The following is a 25813-nucleotide window of genomic DNA, read 5'->3' as shown; positions in this document are numbered from 1 at the left end:
TATATGAATTTTCTCTTTCCTCTGTTTTCTTTTTCATTCCAAATTTTCTCTCTCCTCTTTTTTTCCTTTTCTTATTCGTTAATTTTCTTCAATCTTTACACTTCTTTGTTCTTCCACTTCGGATATTCTCCAATTTGTCACCATTGTTGCATTCTCCATCATCATCATCTTCGTCACGATGGTGATCTTGAGGTAAATTTGATTTTTTTTTTTTTTTTGTTTTTTTATAATTATGTGAATTAATTTTGCATTTGTGCTTCATAATCTACCATGTTATAGATCGATAATTGTTGTCTCTATGATGAATAAAAATTAAATTTAAAGTGAATATTTAAATTTTTAGAGTTAAAATAATTACAATCGAACTTGTGTATACTTTCCGTAAAAAAAAATGAACATGCACTACTTTAAATTTGAACATTTTATACAAAATAAACATTTACTACGCTAAGATGGAACATTTAGTACTGAAAAAATGAAATTTTTTAACGATTTAAATATTTTATCCTTGTTTTTCCTTTAATAATTATATATAATTTACTTGAACCTACATGAATATATGAAAATCATGTTCATTTTGAATATACTAAAGGTTCCTAATTTTTTTTTTTTGACGTGTTCATTTTATTCCATGTTTGTTTTTTATACTAAATGTTCATTTTATTTGGCGCTCATATATTTTGTGAAATATTCATTTTATTAGATATGGTCAAGCTATTCTATAATTATATGATAAATATTCATATATAATATAATAAGTGTTCATATTTCTTTTTTAACGTGTTCACTTTTTATTGTTAAATGTCCGTTTTCTATTACATATATGTTCATATTTTATTACTATTTTTTTTTTGGTGCGATATATATATATATTTTTTTTTACGTGTTCATAATTTATTTTTACTAAATTCATTTTTAAGGTTGTGGTCCATCAATTTTATGATTGTATGATAATCATGTGTCATGTTTAGTATACTACAAAATGATCAAAATTTTTTAACATGTTCACTTTTTAGTACTAAATGTGCATTTTTTTTACGTGTTCATTTTTTTTATTAATGAATGTTCATTTTATTTTTACGTGTTCATATTTTCTTACTTAATGTTCATTACTTTTTACGTGTTCAGATTTTTTTTTACTAAATATTCAACTTATAGGGTGGTGCAGCTATCTTAGGTGCATAAAGTGCAGCTAAGACTTATTGCATCAACTTTATTAAATGCTTGAAGTATTGCGGACCATCATCATGTAGCCTGTTTTGGCCCACAAAATAAATTCATGTCGAATGGATTTTAAAATTTTTACCTACAACCCCCTCTAGGGAAAGTTCCTTAGTCCCCCCTCCCAAACTACCTGGTTTATTCTTCTGATACATTCTTGATTTCTCTCTCTTCTCAGTTGTTTGTGAACATTTTCTCTCTTATCATAATTGTTTTTTGATCTAATATCTTCGCTCGATTGAAAAACCTTACTCTTCGTTGTTTCCATGGAATTTTCTTCGATCGGAAATTCGAAGGTTTTGCTACTGAAAATGCAGTTGCGTATTCTTTGATTTCAAATTTTGATCGTGATTTTGAGATTGTGTTTCCATCTGGTGTTGGATCGGATTGCTTAATTTGTTTGTTGATCAATGTAAGTTTTCATTCAATTTTTCATTAATTTTGTTGTGTGTGTTTTATTTTCTCGCTCTTTTAGTTCAATTTGTAATACTTTGATTTTAATTAATATTGCTTTTGTTTATCAAATGTGAGTATAATTTGTTGATTTATTTTGTTGTCGTGAATCATTCATCAATGTTGTTGTTGTTATCTATTTTTATTTCAATTCTAATACTATGATTTTTATAATTATAGTTTTAGTTCAATTTGTTGATCAATTTAAGTGATAATACATAGCTATTGTGTTTCATTGTTTTGCAGTTTTAATTTCTTAATTGCAATTTGCTTACTGTTTTATTTAATTTATAACATTATTTTAATGTATAATCCTAAATAATCAAATATTTTTATAGTTGTATTGTGATAAATCTTATAATGCTAAATGATCATTCATAAGGCTTATATATCAATTTTATTACTGTTAAATGAAAGTTCATAATCGATAAATGTTCAATTTTATTAATGCTAAATGAATATTTATAATGCAAAATGATAAGGATAAATGAACACTTTGATAATACTAAATGTTCATTCATAATATCAACAAATTAATTTTAATAATTATGATCAAATAGGTAATGATAAATGATCATTTATAATGATTTTGTTTAAATATTAAACATGTATGCCAATGTTTGTGTTCATTTGTTTTTAAAATGCAGTGGGAAAAAAGGATGAAATTGTTGTTGAAGAAGCAAGTAAATTTGAGTTACTTAATTTGTAAAGAAGCTATGAAAGGTACAATGAATATGCTTTTAAGAAAGATTTTAGTATTGTACATGCAAGTGCGTGCTCCAAGAAAAGGCCAAGTTCCTTAAAGTGCTCCAAGTAATGTCCAAGTTTCTTTAAGTGTGCTAAGAAAAAAGGTTCAATTTTGTCCAAGTGTTTCAAGAAATTTTCAAGTTCCTCCAAGTGTTCCAAGAGATGTTCAAAGTGTTCAACATGGTAGCTAGTCAACATATTACTTCTAAGTATGATAGGTTGTTAGTTTTTTTGACACTAATATAGCGAATAAGTTGGCAAATAATAATAAGTAAGTATTTGGATTGAAACAATATATATTTGTTTGAGCTTAATTTTTTTCTGATAAGTGATATGTAATTGAACATATTTTCTTTTGACACTGAACATTTGCCTTTTTGCTTATGATCATTTTATTGTATTTCGTTATAACTGTTACGTAATTGAACATATTTTATTCTGATAATGAATATATGACTTCTTGATAATGAACATTTTCATTCCAGTAAAAAAAATATATAAATGCATATGTATATGTATATGTATATAACAAGCACTAATGAATTAAAAAAAATATTAATGTACTTGATCAATTAGAAATCCATGAATGATCAAATATTTGAAAGAATAATATTTTTAGTAATCTAAGTTTCCATAATTCTTCTTGCTCCTTTTCTATTGCCTCTAGCTTTTGTTTAATCCAAATAGCATCAATTGAGCAATGTACTGTATTTTCAGCTACTTGATTTGGTTTATCTACAATTCAAACAAATTACAATGTCAATGTGTGTATTCATTATTTTAAAAATGAACATTATGCTATATGTCAAATCAACTTACTTGTGGTTCAATATATGTTTCTATCAAAATATGATTCCCACCAATTACTATGTTGTTCATTTTTATCTTTCAATATAATTGATGGCATTATCTCTTGTATAAATATAGGATCAGAGTGTCCATCTCTAAATTATTGCAACGTGTGTTTCACTCTATATAGAACATCACTACAATTTATATTGTGTTTGTATATCAATATATATGCATAAACATTATATTGATATTACAAATTTAATGAATGTTCAATTGGCAAAACAAAAATGTACATTATGTTTTATATAAATGAACAAATTATCACAAATAACATGAACATATATATTCTAACCAAAATTCAAAATATACATGTACTGTTCAAGAAGATATATAAAAATGAACATTAATTATCTTTCAATTATGTTACATGAACCTAAAAAATCTATATCAAAGTGTTAGTGAAATGAACATTTTTATATACTTAAATGAACAATCATGCATAAACATATATATATGTATCAAAAGAATTTAAAAAAAATTATCATGTCAAAACGTACATATAATCTATTATAAATGATTATTACACATTGCAATTGCAGATATGTCTTTTTCAACAGGGACACTTGTTATTATATCTTTTAAGAGTTGAATATCAATTGTATTTTATTCACTCTTTGATTGAATAGGAATATCATCGTCATCACTGTTTATACAAATTTAAAAAAAAATAAAAAAAAAATCAATTAAGAATTATATAACTCCATAATGTAAGTGACAATATGTGATTTATTTTTGAACATTTTTTAAAATAGAATAATATTTTAAAATAGAATCATCAAAGGTTTATGATGAAGGAACAATATGTGATTTATTTTTGAACATTTTTTGACATGTGAATGAACATACATTAATATACGTGTGAATATACACATATCCATATGAATATCTACGTATCAAATTCAAATAAGCATCTATCAATTCAATATTAGAGCTAAAATGTATGTCATATAATATTCAAATGACGCTCATCAACATATAATTTAATATGAAGTTAATTAAACATGTATTATTATAGTCTATGTGGATATTTTCAATATGAGAAAGAACATGTACATATTTACATTCAAATAAACATATGTTTAAATACCAGCAAACATTTATTAATATGTGAAGATCATAAACAAAATTAAAATAATCTTCTCTCAAGAATAAACCCTATATAGATGTAAGGTAAGAATGTAAATAATCATATACTAATATCATAATGAACATCTATCAAAATGAAAATGAATATTTACCAAAAGTGAACAGTTGTTCATCAACCGTCTTCTCCGATGGAACCTTCGAAGTGTTCTTCTCTGTTTTGTTTCTACAAAAATACCACCAAATATAGTTGATTTTAGTCTATTTTGCACATAAATAAGTGTAATTATAGTAGATTTTGTTTTAGAAAATAAAAAAAAATAATAAAAAAACTAGGGTTTACACTCGATCGAAATTATACTAAAATGAACAAATTCTTACTCTTCTTTTTCGAAATTTAGTTGCAATTCACGAACTTCATCTCGAATGTCAGGCATTTTTAGAAGTTTTGATGCAATTTGAAGTAATTTTGAAGCAGTTTGTAGGGATTTTCATGCGAATTTTTTGTTTTTGATGAAAGAGAATTTTTGAAAAATGGGTTTGAAATGATGCTTTTGTTTTTTTTTTTTTTTTTTTTTTTGGTATACATGTGAGGAATGAGCGGTTACTTGCATTTACCGTGGTTAATGGTTGGTAACTGCTTGGTTAGTGGGTTGTGGGTAAGGGTTTTATTGTAATTTCGGGTGGGGGGAGTAGGTAGTAATGGCTAAAGGGGGTGTAGCCATTAAGAATTAAAATGGATTTTCACTGGGAAATTAGAACACAAACATATTCTAATCCTCTGCTCCTAGCATCAAAATTAGTTTTACTCTTTATTTGATGATTAAACGAAATACCTATGAGTATAGGTTACTCATATGTATATAATACACTCCCCCTGGCAGGCTAGCACCGTATAGGGCCATAAGCAATAAGCACATTAATTTGATTAATATACAAGTTAGTTTAATTTGAATCTATAATTAAGTAATGAATCAATTTTTTTTTATCACAAAAGGGAAAGTACTTATATTATACCATGATAAATCTGATGAAAGAAAACATCAGACCAAAAAAGGATAGTAATCTGATGATAAAGATCAACAGACCAAAATGATGATAATAAGAGGACGTAGATATCCACTTCAAATTATCAAAGTTTATCTTACAGCCATAGATAACAACATAACTAAAAGCAGAAATAAAAGAAACAGAATAATAATAATAATAATAATAATAATAATAATAATAATAATAATAATAATAATAATAATAATAATAATAATAATAATAATAATAATAATAATAATAATAATAATAATAATAATAATAAGGAAAAATTGATTCTAATAATCCCACCTTTGGCCAATTTGTTGTTAATAATCCCACCTTTAGATTATTATTTAATAACCCCACCTTTGTAAGGAATCTTCTTCTATTGGTCCTTAGTGACCGGTAACCTGTACATTAGGTTAATTATTTTGTTTTTTAATTTGAGTGACACATGTCACCAAATAATTGGTCAAAGAGAAAAACAAAAACCTTTAAAAATATTCTGATTAAAAAAAAATTCTTTTAAAAAAAAAACCAACCGACCCCAACAACCACCCTAACCCCCAACCTCCGGCGGCTCTCCTCCCCATCCCCACCGTTGGAACGCGCGCCCATCCATACCGCCGGAACCCTTATTTCGAACCCCACTCAAGGAAACCAGCCATTATTTCAATGAATTAAGAAAAAAAAAAGTAAAAAAAAAAAACCTTCAATAGCAGAAGGGGATGGCTTGGGTAGGAGTTTCAAAGGCTAAAGGGTCTTTTTCGGTGGTTTTTGGCGGTGAAAGGAGGTTTTTGATGGTTTATGACATTTTTCAAGGTGGTGTTTATGGTGGTTTCGGGGTTGGATTCGTTTTAGAGGGTGATATCGTGGGTGCCTTTTGATCGGCTGGGTGGGTTCTGATTGTAGGGGATTTTAGGTACTACGCAGCGGGAATAATCATGAATCATATTCATATAGCACCTAACCAAGGATCTCATGCATAACACATAAAGAGTAAGAATAATACCTTTGAAGCGTGATTCCACAAGTGATCGAGCAAGAACAATAAGGAGAACAAGAACCCCACGTGTGATTCCTCTACTTAGTCCACGAGCACGGATTAAACCTCCACTAATGCTAGTTAGTTGTGACTGAACGCTTCAATCAACCTTCAACGGAGATCCGAGTCACGAACACACCACACCACCACCCACGCGCCACCACACGCGCCACCCACAAGGGAGAGTCGTACAGACAGGAAGGAGAGAGAGTGAGGGCCGAATAGAGAGAGAGAGAATCAGGGTTTTGGGATGCTTGGTTGCTTGTGTGACAATTTACTGTATGTCAATTGTTCTGTCATGCAACCCTAGGCATGGTTTATATTTATAGATCATATCTAGAAATAAAGCCATGTCCTGTCCAAAACCCATTATACTCTTCTAATTCTCCAAGCCCAAATATCAATGTGGTATGTCATGAACTCATGAGGCCCAATAATGGGCCTCTAACTTGTTTAACCCAATACTCTTATGTGTGACCTTGTAGGATCCATTCTATAAGGCTTTGGGCCATTAAGCTAGCCAAAGATCAATTGTCATATCTAGCACCAAACATTGACGACCCTATAGAATGAACTTATTATCTCCATAAAAGTGATCCTTGATATATCTAGTAATTGCACTTATCGAAGACATAACTCCTTCAATCTCCCACTTGTCTGAGACAAGTGCGCAATATTCAAATTCCTTAAGTCAATGTGTGTCGATTTGATAATATGATTGCATCTCATGTCGTGATCATATTAGTCTACAAATCTTTTCTTGAAAACTGAGTGAGAATTACAAAACAAATGATTACTATGTAATCTATTTGAGCATGGCCATGCATTTTTCTGAATTCTCCCTCTTCAAGAGGCCAAGACACATTCCTAATTAAATAGGTAGACTCAATTCAATCTTGTGGCTACCAAAGCTCCCACTCAATTTCTGAAATAACCGGGAAACACCCTTTATAATCTCCCGTTACGGGCAGACGTTTGAGTGTACCACAGCTATAACATCCATTGAATGAAATCAATGTTCCACTCATGTCAAAGGAATCCACTAATATATCCGGAAGCTCTATACTTGAACTTCAAAGTAGGTCTATAGTTCGATCATGCATCATTCATGCATATCCATTTGATTGACCGAGCCTCACTATGCTCCTATAGCCCATGAAACTGCGCTATCCAATCAATCTTACATGCTAGTCAATTATTAGAAATCATTTATGTCCAATTTAATGACTCTGAACTAGGAACTTTAAATAATATATGGATTTTGTTCACCTGTGGGGTTTCATTCACCAGGTCATCAACCTGATGAGCCCATCAATCCATAATTATTTTGGACATTTTATTTAATATTGAAAACCATCATTAAATAAGAGAAATAATAAAATTTCTGATTAAACATAATTCTGCAAATGAATGTATTACATATGTAAATTATTTTTCTCCAAAAATAAATACAACTTCTAATTACATCATTTGCCTCAATCCAGATTTACTAGCATGTTTCTCATGCTTTGGAAGTGGAAGGGGTTTAGTAAGTGGATCAGCGATGTTCTCATCCGTATGAATTTTGCACATCTTGACATCTCCTCTGTCAACGATCTCTCGAATGAGGTAATATTTCCTCTCTACATGTTTGGATTTTAAGTGTGACCTAGGCTCCTTTGACTGAGCAATGGCGCCATTATTATCACAATACAACTCGATTCCCTTTTGAGCACTTGGTATGATATCCAGCTCAGCTAGGAACTTCTTAATCCAAACTTCTTCCTTAGCTACTTCAACAACAGCTAAATATTCTGATTCTGTTGTAGAGTCTGCGACAGTGCTTTGCTTCGAACTCTTCCAGCTCAATGCTCCTCCATTCAGACAGAAAATGTATCCAAATTGTGATCTGAAATCATATCTATCTGTTTGGAAACTCGCATCAGTATAACCTTTGACAACCAACTCATTTTCGCCACCATATACTAGAAACATTCCTTTAGTCCTTCTCAAGTACTTAAGGATGTTCTTGGCAGCTGTCCAGTGTGCTTCTCCTGGATTTGCCTGAAACCTGCTACACATACTCAGAGCATATGCAACATCCGGCCTCGTACATATCATGGCATACATGATTGACCCTATTGCCAAAGCATAAGGTTTATCAACAATACGTCTCATCTCTTCTGGCGTGTTAGGGCATTGAGATTTACTGAGCGTAATGCCATGAGACATGGGGAGAAATCCTCTCTTAGAGTCTTTCATGGAATACCTGTCAAGAACCTTATCAATATAAGTTTCTTGACTTAATCCAATCATCCTTCGAGATCTGTCTCGATGTATCTTGATCCCCAATATGTATTCAGCCTCTCCTAAGTCCTTCATGGAAAAACAACTCTTCAACCATTCCTTGACTGACTCAAGCATTGGTATGTCATTTCCCATGAGTAGTATGTCATCTAAGTACAAGACTAGGAAGACAATGCTGCTCCAACTAGACTTCTTGTATACACAAGGTTCCTCTTCACTTGTGATAAAATCAAACTGTTTGATTGCTTTATCAAAACGAAGATTCCAACTCCTGGATGCTTGCTTCAATCCATAAATGGATTTCTGAAGTTTGCATACCTTTCTAGGATTTTCTGGATCTTCAAAACCCTCAGGTTGTATCATATACACTTCCTCCGTCAAGAATCCATTCAAGAAGGCGGTTTTGACATCCATCTGCCAAATTTCATAATCGAAAAATGCAGCAATCGCTAGAAGAATCTGAATGGACTTAAGCATGGCTACTGGGGAAAAGGTCTCATCATAGTCAATACCATGAATCTGTCTGTAACCTTTTGCAACCAGTCTTGCTTTATGGATGTAGGCATTTCCATCCTTGTCTGTTTTAATTTTGTAAACCCATTTGCAACCAATAGGTTTTACCCCATCAGGCAAGTCAACTAGGGTCCACACTTCATTTTCAGACATTGATTCCATTTCGGACTTCATGGCCTCAAGCCATTTATCTGAGTTGGGGCTCGCCAAAGCTTGCTTGTAGGTTATGGGTTCTTCATTCTCCAATAAGAAGATTTCAGAATCCTCAGTTATCAGAACCTCAACAAACTGTTTGTTTCTGATTCTGACAGACCTACGAGGGGTAGGAGCAACAACAGAAATATTCTCTCCAACTCTTTGAAGATTTTCACAAGAACTAGGTTCAAGTGGGATTATAGGAGTCTCGCTAGTCGAATTAGCTTGCTCCGACGCATGATCAATCGACTCATGCGCCCTCGCCTCTGATGCGGTGTTATCCACATCCATTTGTTGCTCGTCTCGAATTTCTTCGAGAACCACTTTACTCCCACTTGGCTTTCTAGATAGGAATTCCTTTTCTAGAAAGACACCATCGCGAGCAACAAACACTTTTTTATCTTCGCGATTGTAGAAGTAATACCCTTTTGTTTCTTTTGGATAGCCCACAAAGAAACACTTGTCTGATTTAGGTTGTAGTTTATCGCCTTGTAAACATTTTACATAGGCTTCACAACCCCAAATCTTGAGATAAGACAACTTTGAAACTTTTCCAGTCCATATCTCATATGGTGTCTTCTCAACTGCTTTGGACGGGCTTCTGTTTAGTACTCTGGCAGCTGTTTCTAATGCATATCCCCAAAATGATATGTGAAGATCAGTAAAGCTCATCATGGACTCACCATATCAAGTAAAGTCCTGTTCCTCCTTTCTGACACACCATTCAACTGTGGCGTTCCTGGAGGAGTTAACTATGAAAGTATTCCACAATTAATCAGATGTTCATCAAATTCTTGGGTTAAATATTCACCACCACGATCTGATCGTAATGCTTTAATCGTCTTCCCAAGTTGGTTTTGTACCTCATTCTGGAATTCTTTGAACTTTTCAAAGGATTCCGATTTGTTCTTCATTAAGTAGACATAACCATATCTACTTAAATCATCAGTAAAAGTAATGAAGTAGTTAAACCCACCCCTTGCTTTTGAACTCATTGGTCCACATACATCCGTATGTATGATTCCCAAAAGATCACTAGCTCTTTCACCTATACCCGTGAAGGGTGACTTAGTCATTTTCCCAAGCAAGCATGACTCACAATTTTCAAATGATTCATAATCAAATGAAGAAAGAAGTCCATCCTTATGTAATTTCTGGATGCGCTTTTGGTTTATGTGACCAAGCCTACAATGCCATAGGTAAGTTGGGTTTGAACCATCTGTTTTCTGCCTTTTATGATCAATATTGTAGACATGGGTTGTATATTCTAATACATACAAACCATTAATTAATTTGGCGTTGGCATATAACATATTTTCTTTCGAAATAAAACAACACTTGTCTCTTATTTCAAATGAAAATCCTTCAGATTCTAAAACAGGAACTGAAATAATGTTTTTAGTTATTGTTGGTACATAACAACAATTATTTAGCACCAAAATAAGTCCAGAGGGAAGTCTTAAATGATAGCTTCCAATAGCAAGTGCAGCAACTTTTGCTCCATTTCCTACTCGAAGCGTTACTTCCCCTTTTGCCAACTTCTTACTTTCTTTCAAGCCCTGCACGTTATTAACGATATGAGCACCACATCCGGTATCAAATACCCAAGTGGAAGATGAAGTAAGATTAATTTCTACAACGAAAACATCAAGTAACTCTTTACCTTCTGTTTTCACTGGTGTATAGTGGGGACACCCTGGTGTATGGCATGGCCAACTACCGCAAAAGAAGCATTCGCTTCCTCTCCTCTTCAGGAACTCTTCAGCATGGTTAAGCAACAGATTGATCAATGTCACCGAAGATCCCTCATCATTATAATGAGCTTGACAATGTCAAAACCATCATGGAGTGAGAACAAAATAATATCATGAGCAGAGTCATCATCGATCGGTTTCCCAAGGACATCCATTTGATTGAACATTTCAATCAATTCCCTTACATGGGCCCTTACTGGCTGACCAGGCATGAGTCTTTTAGCCATTATTTTACAATGGACATTGTAAGCCTCATACCTTACACTGTCAGTCCAGGAATAGTAAATATGAGGGATCGAGTTAACGACCTCTCTTACATTTTGATCATTTATGCCTCCACTACCTAGTGCTCCTATGCCACCTCGACAGATAGCACGAAGACATTTGTACAATATGGTTAGCTCATAGTGCCTGAATCTTCTTTTCCAACAAGTTGGAATAGATTCTAAAATGAGCTCTCTGATTTTCTCTGCAGCTGAAACAATTTCAGCATGCCTTTCAGCTCCATACTTTTCTGTGTATTTGCTCTCAACAGGAATGTATAAACGAGATTCAAGCCCATGTCTTGTGAGAACATTTCTCAACTCCTTTTCCCATTCCCTGAAGTTTCTGAGATTCAGCCTTAAGTTAAGTTTCATTAGTAAAATTGTGTTGTCGTATAAGTTATTCATCTACAAACAAAAACAAAAACGAGGCAAAATTCAATAATTATGTTTAATAAACTTTTAAAGTACCATAAGCGATTATAATACTGGTAACTTTAAAACATTCATTCAATTTAATTGATCCCTATTGAATAGAATGATTCCAAGATCCTTTATTTGTGCAATAATTGACCGGACTTTGGCCCTACCATCAACTATTACATTTTCAAGGTGAGTAAACTCTTTACTGATTACAACTCTTTGTAATTCTTGGTTGAATAATTAACCATCACATGTTTAATTATTACCCTTAGCTTCAAGGTTCTAAACTCTTTAGGTAACCTTGTTGAGTGTAACCAATCAAAAGTGTAAAATTTGTTTTACCCCCACTCCCCTAAGATATAATATGACACCCTGCTTTGGCATGACCCATCATAAATATCAAAGGTTTCATCGGGTTTTTGATTGGAAAAGCTACCTCAATATTACTGGGACCTAGATTCATTATGTTGTGATTATTTAGTGAACTCTAGCGCATCATCAAACAACATAAATAAAATCTAACATGCATAATCTACTAATGCATAAATAAAACATGACATAGTATGGCCCCTTAATCCTAAGAAAACTAATAAAGCAAAAGCTCCCACTTGAACCTTCATGGATCTCATCCATCTTGCTCCTTTGGGCCTCCACTCCATGGATTCTTGGATTAACTACAACCTGTAATTCTATTTTATTCTATTTACTACTTAAATAAAATAAAATAAATTACAAAAATACTTAACAGTACGCAAACCGTATTTAGATTACAAAAATACGAAACGATGCACAGATCGTATTTATAATCTATGGGCCATACTAGTCTATATAGCAATATACAACATCATATATTATAAAATGCCATATAATAAATCACTCATCATGCTTTCCTAAACTACAACATCGAATGTTCACAATAAAGGAAACATGGCTCCTAAAATATCTCATATTTTAATTAATTACTGTAATTAGATAATATCATATATTATTCATAACCAATTATAAAATATCATATATTTTAAGTTAGGTATGAAATAGAATCAAATCTTATTTTAATTATGGAAGATAAATCATATTTATTTTCCATGATTATCCTAACTCTTAGGAGATTCTATCCTAATTACTTGCCAATCACATATTTTAAATCAATTAATATCCTAAAATAATTATGGGATAATCATATTATTTAATCAATTATTATCCAAATAGAATCTTTTGCTCCATAATTATCCTATCTTAACAAAATTAACAACTTTAATTTTGTTAATTATCTTTTCAAAATCAAAACTTATCTTTTTAATTTTAATTTTGAAAACTGATTTTATTCAAAATAAAGTAAAATTTTTTTTTTTTGAAAAAACCGCGTCAGCCACCGTGGTGTGGCTAGCCGAAGCCGGCCACGGTGGCCGCACCCCTTGCGGTGTGCGTTGCCCCTGCAGCGACGCGGGGACAGCAGCAGCAGCACACACATCGGGGTGGTGCACTGCTGCGCTGCCCCTTTGACTGACCCGTGCCCAGCCCACCCTCCCTCCTGGACCACCACCGGTACGGCAGTCGCCGTGGCTGCGCCACCTAGCCGCGGCTGCCGCACCTTAATACCCTTTTTTTATTATTTTTAATTTAAAACAAAACATTTTTATTAAAATTAAAATTAATGTGGTCCATCCAATTTTAAAATTAAATCACATTCAATTTTAAAATTAGGGTTCTTCATGAATTTAATCCCAATTCAATTTAACTTTTAAATTAAATAGGTTGATCATGAAAAATTCATAATTTATCACGAAATCAATTAGACAAATTCTTTAAACATAAAACTTTCGAATTAAATCAAAATCAAAACACAAATTTCATAAATTAGGGTTCTTCATTTCGAAATTTTCGAAATATTAATGGGGGGGGTTCGAATTTTTTGAACTTGATAGGGCAATTTTCGGATCTTTTTAGGGCTAATATGGAGCAAATTAAACACCTTTAATGATTCTATATTTTTAAATCACATTTAATATAATAATTGACCCATAATTAAATTATTCTCCCTACTAATTGAATTAAAATTGTGGATTAACAAAGGTTTAAAACTCAATATATGTAATTGCAAGAGGCTAACTGATACCACTTTAGGGGATTTTAGGTACTTTAAAGCGTGATTCCACAAGTGATCGAGCAAGAACAATAAGGAGAACAAGAACCCCACGTGTGATTCCTCTACTTAGTCCGCGAACACGGATTAAACCTCCACTAATGCTAGTTAGTTGTGACTGAACGCTTCAATCAACCTTCAACGGAGATCCGAGTCACGAACACACCACACCACCACCCACGCGCCACCCACAAGGGAGAGCCGTACGGACAGGGAGGAGAGTGAGTGAGGGTCGAATAGAGAGAGAGAATTAGGGTTTTAGGATGCTTGGTTGCTTGTGTGACAATTTACTGTATGTCAATTGTTTTGTCATGCAACCCTAGGCATGGTTTATATTTATAGATCATATCTAGAAATAAAACCATGTCCTGTCCAAAACCCATTAGACTCTTCTAATTCTCCAAGCCCAAATATCAATGTGGTATGTCATGAACTCATGAGGCCCAATAATGGGCCTCTAACTTGTTTAACCCAATACTCTTATGTGTGACCTTGTAGGATCCATTCTATAAGGCTTTGGGCCATTAAGCTAGCCCAAAGATCAATTGTCATATCTAGCACCAAACATTGACCACTCTATAGAATGAACTTATTATCTCCATAAAAGTGATTCTTGATTTATCTAGTAATTGCACTTATCGAAGACATAACTCCTTCACTGATATTGGGGGGTTATGGCCGACCATTTACGGGGGGTGTAGGGTGGTGGACGGCCGGATTTTGGTGAGGCTAGGGCGAGGGACGAGGGTTAGGGTTCCACTGCACGATGGGTGGGGGTGGCTAGCTGGTGGGGCTTTTTTTGTTTTTTTTAGTTTTTAACTTTTTTTAAAAAAAAAAAATTCAACCAATTACAGAATGACACATGGCATATTAACTTATCAAAACCGGTTACTAACAAGTTAAGGACCAATAGAAGAAAATCCCATATAAAGGTGGGATTATTAAATAATAATCCAAAGGTGGGATTATTAATAGCGAATCAGCCAAAGGTGGGATTATTAATCAATTTTTCCTAATAATAATTGTTTATTAATAGCGAACCAACCAAAGGTGGATTATTAATCAATTTTTCCTAATAATAATTGTTCTTCAGAATAACAACAGAGGGAGTGAAGAGCTGCGCAGCATGACTAAGGAGTTGGCATTTCTGGGACTTTCAGGGCATAAATCTGGTAGACTTTAGGAGGAGGATGAGTAAAAGGAATTGTTTCCCCTGACTTGAATTTTGTTCTTCCCATCATGGCTAGTCTATCATCAACAAAATTAACACTCCTGCTGGCATGAAAAATGTAACATTCCAGTCCATTTCCAAGAGAGAAGCTACATCACAAATTATATTGCCCAAATCTCCATCCCCAAAGGATTTGAGATCTTTCAACATCTTATATATTTAAGCCATCTGCATCGGTTTCAAGCTCTAGATATTTGATTTTCTTCTCCCAAGCAAGAAGTAAACCTTCCCTAATAGCCATAAGTTCAAAAGAGGCGGCAGAGATAGCATTAAACTTAGCAGCAAAACCAGTAACCCAAACGCCTTTGTCACACCTGATGACACCCCTCCACCAACATTATCCACACTGATCCAAGAGCCATCAGTGTTCAGTTTATAATATCCTATATGAGGGGGAGCCCAAATCCTAGGAATCTGAGCAGTGGAGGATGATGGAGAATCCACAAGAGCAGCCTGATTTAATCTCAATCAGAAAATATAATCCACATAGAACTTGTTAAAAGTAGTTTGTATAAAAACCATTTTTTGTTCAAAAATAGCTACATTACTAGTACTCCAGATATGCCAGATTCAACTGAAAATGAAAATATTTTTTTTCCAAGAAGTGCTATTTGTGAGGTTATAATCCAACCATTCAGTTAGATAACTATTATAAAACTTCTGCAAGTCAACATTTGAAGAATTAAATCTCATAAAAACCATGGACCAAAAAGCAGAAGTATTTGGACAGTCCCTGAATAGATGAATAGTATCCTCAATGGGGGCTTCACAGCGCATACAAACAGGGTCAAAGTAAGTGATTTTTCTTTTTATAGTGCTCCCAATAGGCAGAATATCCCTAATTAAATTCCAAAGAAGCATTTTATACTTATAAGGGGTTTTAATTTTCTACAGGTTTTTCCAAGCAAAGGAAGAGAGAAAAGAGGTATTAAGGTTAAAAGGAGGATTGTAGAATTGTTAACAGACTTAATAGAAAATTTTCCAGATTTGTGTAAAGTCCACTTTAGTCTATCAGAGACTTGCACCAACTTAGGTAAGGGATAGGCTAGAATTAAAGAAACTAAAGCAGAAGGAATGATATGGATAACACTATCTAGACACCATTCATTATTTCTTATTATATCAGACACATGCGAATATCCTTTTGAGTCATGGATGTGAATGTTAGGAATGAGGTAAATAGGGCTATCACCTATCCAATGATGAAACCAGAGTGATGTATCTTTTCCATCTCCTATATTCACATTAATACCTTTTCTGAGAACTTGTCTACCTGCCAAAATGTCTTTCCATATAACTGAGTCAGTAGGTTTAGGAATGTAATCTAAAAAAATTTCATAATGTTTATCCATAGCTTTTTGTTTTGAGTGAGAATTTTCCATCCAAGTTTTGCCATGAAAGATAAATTCCATCTTTTAAATCTCTAATGCCTAAGCCCCCTTTGCCCATAGGATCACAAACCACTTTCCAATTAGTCCTAGAAATAAATTTAGAACAATTAACTCTATTCCAAAGAAATTGTTTATATTTTTTTTTGAAGCTCATTGATGACACTCATGGGTAAGACATTGGTTTGCATAGCATAAACTGGGTAATAATTCAAAACCGATTTAATAAGAGTACACCTTCCGGCCATATTTAAAAGTTTAGCTTGCCAACCTTTCATCTTATAACAAGTCTTATCCAAAAGGGGGAAATAGTCTAGTTGATTTAAACGTTTGTGAGATATAATAATACCAAGATATTTCCCAAAGTTGGTAGTATTGGTAATATTACACACATCACAAATGGATCTCCTGACATTATGGTTCATTTTCTTAGGGAAGATAACAGAAGACTTAAGAATATTAATGGAGAGACCCGAGATACACTTGAAATGATCAAGAACTTCGATCATAGTTTTAATATTATTAGTAGTGGCTTTTCCAAAGAGAAAAACATCATCGGCATAAAATAAGTGAGTGATATTGAAATTTTTAGCAATTTTTATAGGTTTCCAAGTACCATTATCCACTTTATCATGAATCACAGATCAAGGCAGAGGACAAAAATATAGAGTGAAAGGGGGTCACCTTGTCTTATTCCCCTCGAGGGAGAGAAAGACTCAGTAATTTCCCCATTCCAAAGAAGAGATATCTTAAGGGTGCAAATACAACTTAGGATAAGATTAACAATATTAGCAGGGAGATTGATACTAAGAAGGGTGTCCTTAATAAAATCCCATTCTAAGCAATCAAAAGCTTTTGAAAGATCGATTTTAAGAACCATAAGGTTAGCCTTATTGGAAGCCTTATTAAAATGATGGGTCACTTCTTTAATAATGATAATATTTTCCTCGATAGATCTATTAGGAATAAAACTAGACTGAAAGGGGCTAATAAGATCATCCACAATAGGCTTCAAACGATTAGAAATACATTTGGTGATAAGTTTTTAGATAGAATTGCATAATCCTATAGGTCTAAAGTCAGTCATAGAAATAGGACAATCACATTTGAGAATCAGGGAGATATAGGAATCATTAATGGCAGCAGGAATGGATCCTTTTGAAAAGCAATCAGAAATAAAACTAGTGATAGAGGAGCTAAGGGAAGACCAATGATGTTGGAGGATAATAGGTTAAATACCATCAGGAGGATTTAAAGGAGTCCATCTGAAAAAGAATAAATTTAATTTATCCTCTGTTGGAGGCAATCCAAAATTAGGGTTAGACCAGATAGAATTGATTTTAGGATAATGATAGCTATTCATCTGATCAAGATTAATGTCCATACTTTGAAAAATCTTTATAAAATAATTTCTAGCCATATCTTTTACAAGAATTAGATCATTAATCCAAATCTCTTCACTATTTTGTAAAGATAAAACTTTTCCTCTAGTTTTCTTAATATTAGCCAGTAAGTGAAAATACTTAGTGTTACAATCTGCATTTTTCCTCCAATCTAGACCCGACTTTTGAGCATAAATTATTCTTTCAATTTTATAAATATGATTTAATTCAAAAAGTAGCTCTTTTTCTAAATTAACTAGAAAGGTAGAATACTTTTTTGGCAAGGGCAATTTGGATTCATCAATCCTAGCTACCAATCTCCTTTTTTTTATTAGTAATATTACCAAAAATATCATGATTCCAAGTCTGAATATTAGTAAGAAATTCATTTCTGCCTTTAAGAAAATAAAAATTATGCAAATCCCAATTTTTGACAAAGAAAGCAGAGAAATCACAGTGTTCTAACCAAGCAGGTTTGCACCTAAAAGGATAAGGGCCACCTTTTACGCTCATTAAAAATCAAATATATATAAATAAAGTAGGCATTTTTGGAGAGTATTGGGAGCGCCACATAAGAAAAGGTATATTTTCGACCAATCAAAAATTAGATTTTTATTTTATTTTAGAATTAAAAAAATCACTCGCCACCTAAACAAAAGTGACGAATGAAATTTTAAATTTTTGTCACTTAGGTAAAAACGACGAATAGTAATTTATTAGGATTTTAATTATTTAAGAACACTAAATTTTATCATTTTTATTTGTTACAAAACTAAAAATTATCTTTAGATATTAGGATTTATATTATTAAAAAAAATAAAAATTATATTTTGATATTTAAAAAATATAAACTATCATTTGATGTTAATGGTTTTATGTATATATCTGATGATATATACAAAATTTTAAAACTTATAATGCAAGAAAAAAATTAAGAGATCACCACAAAAATATTTATATAGAAAATGTATATAAAAATTCGTGCATTGCACGCCACATAAGCAAAAGTAATATTTCGACCAATGAAAAATTAGATTTATAATTAATTTAGAATTTTAATATTCAGTCGCCATTTAAGAAAAATTTAACAAATGAAATTTGAGAATTGAAAACAAAAAATAGTAATTTAATATTTAAATTATGAAAAAAAAAACAAAAATTATCTTTTATATTATCTTTTACATTAGGATTTATATTATTTTAACAAATAATTAGAAATTAAAAAATATATTTTGATTTAATGATTTTATCTAACTATCCGATGAATGAGATAATATTTATTTCAATTTATATATTCAAGTTCTATATACGTAAAATTTGAATAAGAATAATTTAAAACTTAACAAAATATTTTACCTTAAATTAATGTTAAAATAATAGAATAGAAAATAAAAACAAAAAATATTAAGAAATCACAAAAAAAAATATACAAAATGAAATATTTAAAAAACCGTACATCGCACGGGCTTACATCTGGTAGAAATTAATATAGGGCAATGATCAGAATAAGTACGAGCGAGATGCGATACTTGGGTATTGGGATAAGTATTCAGTCAGCTCTAGTTCCCTAATGCCCTATCAAGACGTTCCTGGATAAGGTCGAGCCCTTCCCTCGCATTATGCCAAGTAAAAGGGTTTCCCAAGATCAATTTGAATAGCCTTCGACTAATAAATTAAATACATAAATTAATTAAACACTCAAATCATTATTTTTTTAGCCTAAATTTGTTTCATTCGAGTGTTTGCCAAAAAAATATGGGTTATGTGCTCTACAAAGCAAGTCGAAAAGGTAAATAGAAGACAACGCAGATAACAAAAGATATAACAAACAAAACACCAAAGAGATTCCATTAAAGACTACTCAACATAAAATACTCACTTTAAAGCTTCTGATATCCATGTCAAAGTAAACCAACAACAACTAATGAATTGAATTACCATAATTATTAAGTAATCAAGTACAAACTCCAAATGGGGAGAAGAAATACGCTAGTGCTGTTCAAAGCAAGATCTCAGATTATACATGTACCATTGCTCACAGAAAATGATCATCAGTAGCAATTGAATCTTTAACCAAAACTAGACACCAAAGTCCGAGTCCCGAGGTATCAGAACACTAGCCCAACTGAAGATACTTCACACTTCATTTCTGAGTGAACTGATAGTAAGTAAACATAGTTTAATGAATCAAGAACAAGCTCCTACAGAATGAGAAACATGCTAATTATCTTCAAAGCAACATCACTTTATTTTTCAGGTTATGCACGCACATTAAGTCACTGAGGTCCGAAATGTAGGAACATCCTGCAATGTCCATCTCAAGTCCTTGATACCCAACCTCGATAGATAATGTTCGTATCCCTGAGTGGTGTCTTTGAAGTACGAACTTATGACATAGCATAGAAAAACATACAAAAACAAACAAAATCTAACAAATCTTCAATTAGAAATGGAAAAAGAGATGGATCAGAAATCTGGCTTGAATTCTCAATAAAGAGAATTAAAAACGCTCAGTGATTTCAACTTCGATCATCTGGGGAAATAATCATCACTTCCATCACATTAACACATGTAATACAATGAACAAACTGAAACTAATGTAGATAATGACATTAATATTTGATGATATGTAGGAACATCTGAATGCATCAACCATTGAAAAAAATGGAGATGCCAGATTATCTAATTCCAAATTAGTATTGGCAACGTACAGCGCTAAAGACGCTATTAACAAAGCGAACCAGAGACTCTAATTTGTTGCCATAGATTGAATAAATTGTGCATCAAAGAGATCCCATTTAAGACAAATCAACATAAATGTACTCCTAAGAGTTTCTGATGTCCCTGTCTAGTTTTATCATCATTTGCAACAATTAATTTATTAACAATATACTAAAATCAAAATCAATAATACTACGTATAAGAGTACAAACTATAATTTATAATTTGAATAATTACCTCAGAATTGCAGAATTGTGTCAACAAGGCCTATAGGCCAATCAGTCCCGAAAGATGGTGTACTTTTAATTAATTTCATCATTGGATAATTAATCGAATTTAAAAAGTTCATATAAACTTAACAATTTAATAAGAAAGAAAAAAAAACAAAAAATTGGTAGGAATAGGAATGTTGACCCTAATGAACAAACTCTTGTTCGTTTGTTAATAGCATCTTTAGCGCTGTACGTTGCCATTATTTTTTGGGTCACGGCCATTAGGGTCAACATTCCTATTCCTACCAATTTCCATGTAAAAATGCATCAAAAAGATTCCCATCTTATGACAAATCAACATAAATGTACTCCTAAGAGTTTCTGATGTCCCTGTCTAGTTTAATCATCATTTGCAACTAGTACTAAAATTAATAAAATTACTACCTCCATTAAATATTATTTGCAACGATTTAACATAAAGTAGAGAGAAAAAAATGTCTAATCGTGGCACATAATATGTAACGGAGGTAGTATATAATACAATACTACCTTCGTTACATATTATTTACAACAAAATTTATAAAGTAAGAGGGAATGTTGACTCTCATGGCCTGACCCAACAGATAATTGCAGCAACCCGCTACTCAAGGTCATGGAATATGAAACCGTTAAACGACGGAAAACCCAAAAGGATTCTCAACATCACTAACTTACTTTGTGACGTTTCAATTTGGGATTTACAAATATTAACAAATTTGCCCCAATTTTTATTATGAAAATGAGATTTTCGGACAAATCTCCGTCACATTTAACATAAGAAATAAAAGATTAGTACCCATTGTACAAGTATATATAAACTAAAACACTCGAAGATTGAGCATCTCAGATCAAAATTCCCCCTAATTTTCATCACTTGTAAATCAATGTGCAAGGATAACATAGGATTTTACTCTTCATTGATGCCCAAATAAACACAAATTTACACAATTAACTGGATATCAGTGCAACTTAATTTTCTTCAATCCCTTTATACAAAAAGGAAATTGCAGAAAGATAACGCAGTTAATTATCACATCATTTATCCATCCCAGAAATAAACAGCAGAACTTAAAACAAATTCATAGATAACAATAAAGTCTACGTTTAATATTTCAATGTACAATCCTTAGCTCCAATGTAGTTCAGGTGTTCATGATCAATAAGAAAATGTCCCCATGTCCCGATTCGTGCTTAAGTTCATGGTTAAACAGGTAATGTCCCATGTCCTAAACTCCCATGCCAATGTTCGAAAGAATTCTCGACGACAACCAACATAAAACAAAACTAAAGCTAAAATAAGTTAAGGAGACGGATCAGAAATCTGGCTTGACTTCTCATAAATGAGAAATTAAAACGCTCAGTGATTTCAGCTTCGATCATCTGGGGAAATAATCATCATTTCCATCTCCACAACAAACAAATTTAACACATTGCATTAAATGAAATGTAGGAACATTTGAATGCATTAACCATTTGTAAATAATGGAAATGCCAGAATATCCAACTCCAAATACTTTTGGCAACGTACAGCGCTAAAGACGCTATTATCAAAGCGAATCAGAGACTCTAATTTGTTGCCTTTGCATTTAAAATCAAACTAACATATTTTGAAATTAACAATGAAGAGCCTTCATTGCTTAATGCAAAAGATTTTTAATTACATGTAAATCTCTTGGAGCCAATATCAATAAAATTTAGCTACTACAAGAGACTTCATTCATATCTCCGTTCTTGTTTGCAATCATTAGGCATTCTAACCAAACTAAAACTTCCATTACAGGTTATCTGCAACGATTAAACATTTTCAGGTAACGGAGGTAGTATAAAATCAAATCAATTTTCCAAATTAAAGTAATTTTTATTTTATTGGATAATAATATGAACTAGAATGCCTCAGAGGTAGTGACAATTTAGAGATATCATCAGCTTTTTAATCTGATATAATACATTCTAATTCAATACATCATTGGCAAACTATATTTTTATTAAAAATAATCATAAAAATTGTAATTTTGTATCCTAAAATTAATTTATGATTAGTGCATCAAAGAGATTCCCATTTAAGACAAATCAACATAGCATACTCATAAGAGCTTCTGATGTCCCTGTCTAGTTTTATCATCATCTGCAAATATTAATTTACACATACTAAATATTTATTCAACTAAAATCTATAAAATAGTGATAAAAGCCCAAAAAAGCCTCAGATTGAAATTAGTTTCATTGTATTTTACTACTCAAAGTATATTTATCGCCATCACCGGCTAAAAGGGCAATATAATTATATTTAAAACTAAAAAACAGTTAAAAAATTGAAACTTTATTCATTGAATGATTTTAAAAAAGCCTCAGAATTGCAGAATTTTGTCAACAAAGCTTTTGGGCTAATCAGTCCCGAAAGATGGTGTTTTTTAACTGATTTCATCCTTGGCAATATGTTAAATTGATTTAAAAATACGAATTCATAATCAACAAAATAAGAAAATTGATTTTATTTTTTTAAATAATTGAAGAAATGTCGACTCTCATGGCCTGTCCCAAAAGATTAATGCAGCAACGCCGCTACTCAAGGCAATGGAATATGAGACCGTTGATTTGACGGAGAATCTCGAAAGACTCTCAACATCAAATCAACTTAATTTGTGACGTTTTTACTTTGGGATTTACAAATATCATCTAATTTGCCCCAATTTTATGTAAATGAGATTTTCGGATAAATCTCCGTCACATTCCTTAAATTTCAAAAATACAAATTCAAAAAGTTATAATATTAATTTGAGAAGAAGATTCAGGAACAATGAAAATGAACTTCATACTCGTAAAGAGTCGGATCAAGTGTTGGATTATATATATTTCATTGGATCATCCTCATCAAACCCTAAACAATCCAATTAATCTAAAAAATTGAATTAAATCGATGTTTCAAACTAATATTTGAAAACTAAATTTGAACAAAAAAGGAAAAATTAAATAAAAAAAAAAAAAAGAGAGATGATTGAGAGAGAGAATTACTCAGTTCAGCGGGGTTTTCGACACGCAAAAGAAATCTCAAGAGTGAGAAATTCCTGCAATCCGGTCTGTTGAGCTTGAATTTGTGAAGTCGTCACTGTAATTCTCCCCCAAATTGGAATTATTAAAACCCTAATTTTCGTAAAATCGAAAAGAAATAGCAGAAAATTGTGAAATAGAGAGAAAAAGTATGATGAATAGAAGAGAGGCGGAGACAATGAATTGAGAAGGATCTGGAAATTGAATTTATAAGAGAGAAAGATTGGGTGAGTTAGGGTTTTTCTAGGGTTTGGACTAGGGTTTTAATTGTTAAGGGGTAATAAGTCGGTTTATGTTGTTTTTGGGCCAAAACCTCCACTTTGTAACTGGTTTACAGCCCACTCTTTTTAACATAACAATATATGGACTTTATGGTCTTCATTCTTCGAGAGTCAAGACTACGGCCATGTTTGGTAAATGGCTTTTTGGTTAGCTTTTGGCTTTTTTATGAGGTCAAACAACCAAAAAATGTGTTTGGTAATTGACTTTTTAATAAGTGAAAAAGCTGGCTGAGTAGCTTTTTTGTTGGCTTTTGGCTTGTTGGCCCACAAATTATCTAATAAACAGCCAAATACCAGCAATTAATTTACCAAACACTTTTATAAACAGCCAGCTTTAACAGCCAATTTCAAAAGCCATTATAAACAGTCAAACATACCAGCTACTCAAACAAGCCAAGTGAACCAGCCGACAGCCACTTGCTAAACAAGGCCTACAACTTGTAGGAATATCCAAAACAATCGTTAGGTTAGGTTTTATGCAACGGTGCATCAGGGTTGCAACTGATTCTAGGCAAGACAAATTTTAGTCTCTTCGAGCTAAGTTTGATAAAATAAATATTAATGTTTGAGTCATCTTGATCTTGAACTAGCTTTTGTTTGTGCTCGACTTGTTATGGAATTGACTTGTTCGAGCTTTGTTCACGAATGTGCTCGTTTGTATTTCGATGGAACGAGCTTAAATCAAACTTAACTGAATAAACAAGCCCTAAATTATTATAAAAATAATTTTTATTTTCATGTTCTAATGCATGTAAGTAATTTTAGTTTGCATTCGTGATTAGAAGTATGCATTTGGATCAAGTTTGCATTAGTTCATGAACGTATCGACTCATTTGCAACCTAGTACATCAAGTATGAATATTAGATTAACATTTTTGGTTGATCAAATTTTTCAAAACAATAATAAGTTTTGTAATAAACTTGAATGTTAAAATGAAAAGTAAAAAATGTGTTGATTTGGCTATTGATATATTGAAGTTGAAAAAGGTATAAAAAGGACGAAATCCACATTCATCATATTTCATACATGTTAGATATTCGTGTTTTTTCTTTTACAATATTGTAAACGTGTGTACATTGTATAAGGAGTGGGAGTAGACTTTCATTCCAAAGCTACTTTTTTAAAGCACCAATGTCTATATAACTACTTGTAAAATTGCTACTTAAAGTCAAGATCTATTATTCTCTTCACGAAGAAAAAATAAATTGAATAAGGTGTCGTTTGGTTGCTATGGGAAATTACTTCCCATGGGAATTTGTATTTCATGGGAATTAAATTCCTACATCAAAATCATGGGAATTGTATAAAGTTGTTTGGTTGGCATGAGGAAAGTTGTAAATCATGAGAAGTTTGACTTACCTAGGGGGGTTAGGTAATTAACTTCCCATATTTTGTGGGAAGTCACAATTACCATGAATTTGTAATTCCCTCATTTACACTTTTTATTGTCAACCAAACTCATGTATTTTCAAATTCCCATGATTTTCCACTTCCCCCATTTTC

The 25813-nt window shown here is 32.2% G+C and overlaps 2 long non-coding RNA genes and 12 other non-coding genes across 14 annotated transcripts; 1 reads left to right on the top strand and 13 right to left on the bottom strand.

Annotated features, from left to right (window-relative positions):
- Positions 1–688: 688 nt before the first annotated feature.
- Positions 689–2824, top strand: LOC145588783 (uncharacterized). The gene is made up of 2 exons (XR_014101619.1): positions 689–1633; positions 2322–2824. It is a non-coding gene; the product is annotated as an uncharacterized LOC145588783 (long non-coding RNA).
- Positions 2825–19915: 17091 nt separating this feature from the next.
- LOC145601636 (uncharacterized) lies at positions 19916–24240 on the bottom strand. The gene is made up of 2 exons (XR_014104426.1): positions 23993–24240; positions 19916–23105 (listed from the first exon to the last, which is right to left on the bottom strand). It is a non-coding gene; the product is annotated as an uncharacterized LOC145601636 (long non-coding RNA).
- LOC145608690 (small nucleolar RNA Z103) lies at positions 20470–20566 on the bottom strand. The gene has a single exon (XR_014105865.1). It is a non-coding gene; the product is annotated as a small nucleolar RNA Z103 (small nucleolar RNA).
- Positions 20786–20879, bottom strand: LOC145608736 (small nucleolar RNA R44/J54/Z268 family). The gene has a single exon (XR_014105877.1). It is a non-coding gene; the product is annotated as a small nucleolar RNA R44/J54/Z268 family (small nucleolar RNA).
- On the bottom strand, positions 20963–21054 carry LOC145607303 (small nucleolar RNA SNORD96 family). The gene has a single exon (XR_014105540.1). It is a non-coding gene; the product is annotated as a small nucleolar RNA SNORD96 family (small nucleolar RNA).
- LOC145608743 (small nucleolar RNA R44/J54/Z268 family) lies at positions 21263–21358 on the bottom strand. Its single transcript, XR_014105878.1, has one exon. It is a non-coding gene; the product is annotated as a small nucleolar RNA R44/J54/Z268 family (small nucleolar RNA).
- LOC145608834 (small nucleolar RNA snoR26) lies at positions 21817–21907 on the bottom strand. The gene has a single exon (XR_014105906.1). It is a non-coding gene; the product is annotated as a small nucleolar RNA snoR26 (small nucleolar RNA).
- Positions 21932–22028, bottom strand: LOC145608848 (small nucleolar RNA snoR27). The gene has a single exon (XR_014105909.1). It is a non-coding gene; the product is annotated as a small nucleolar RNA snoR27 (small nucleolar RNA).
- LOC145608697 (small nucleolar RNA Z103) lies at positions 22289–22385 on the bottom strand. The gene has a single exon (XR_014105868.1). It is a non-coding gene; the product is annotated as a small nucleolar RNA Z103 (small nucleolar RNA).
- LOC145608730 (small nucleolar RNA R44/J54/Z268 family) lies at positions 23019–23112 on the bottom strand. Its single transcript, XR_014105876.1, has one exon. It is a non-coding gene; the product is annotated as a small nucleolar RNA R44/J54/Z268 family (small nucleolar RNA).
- On the bottom strand, positions 23176–23250 carry LOC145608710 (small nucleolar RNA Z267). The gene has a single exon (XR_014105871.1). It is a non-coding gene; the product is annotated as a small nucleolar RNA Z267 (small nucleolar RNA).
- On the bottom strand, positions 23324–23414 carry LOC145607236 (small nucleolar RNA SNORD96 family). Its single transcript, XR_014105528.1, has one exon. It is a non-coding gene; the product is annotated as a small nucleolar RNA SNORD96 family (small nucleolar RNA).
- Positions 23763–23855, bottom strand: LOC145608851 (small nucleolar RNA snoR31). The gene has a single exon (XR_014105919.1). It is a non-coding gene; the product is annotated as a small nucleolar RNA snoR31 (small nucleolar RNA).
- LOC145608789 (small nucleolar RNA Z107/R87) lies at positions 23987–24094 on the bottom strand. The gene has a single exon (XR_014105896.1). It is a non-coding gene; the product is annotated as a small nucleolar RNA Z107/R87 (small nucleolar RNA).
- Positions 24241–25813: the final 1573 nt, after the last annotated feature.

Source organism: Chenopodium album, chromosome 2, assembly GCF_948465745.1.
Source record: "Chenopodium album chromosome 2, dcCheAlbu1.1, whole genome shotgun sequence".
In the NCBI taxonomy this organism is placed as follows: Eukaryota; Viridiplantae; Streptophyta; class Magnoliopsida; order Caryophyllales; family Amaranthaceae; genus Chenopodium; species Chenopodium album.
Note: the sequence above shows the minus strand (reverse complement) of the source record. Positions and strands in the feature narration are given on the sequence as shown.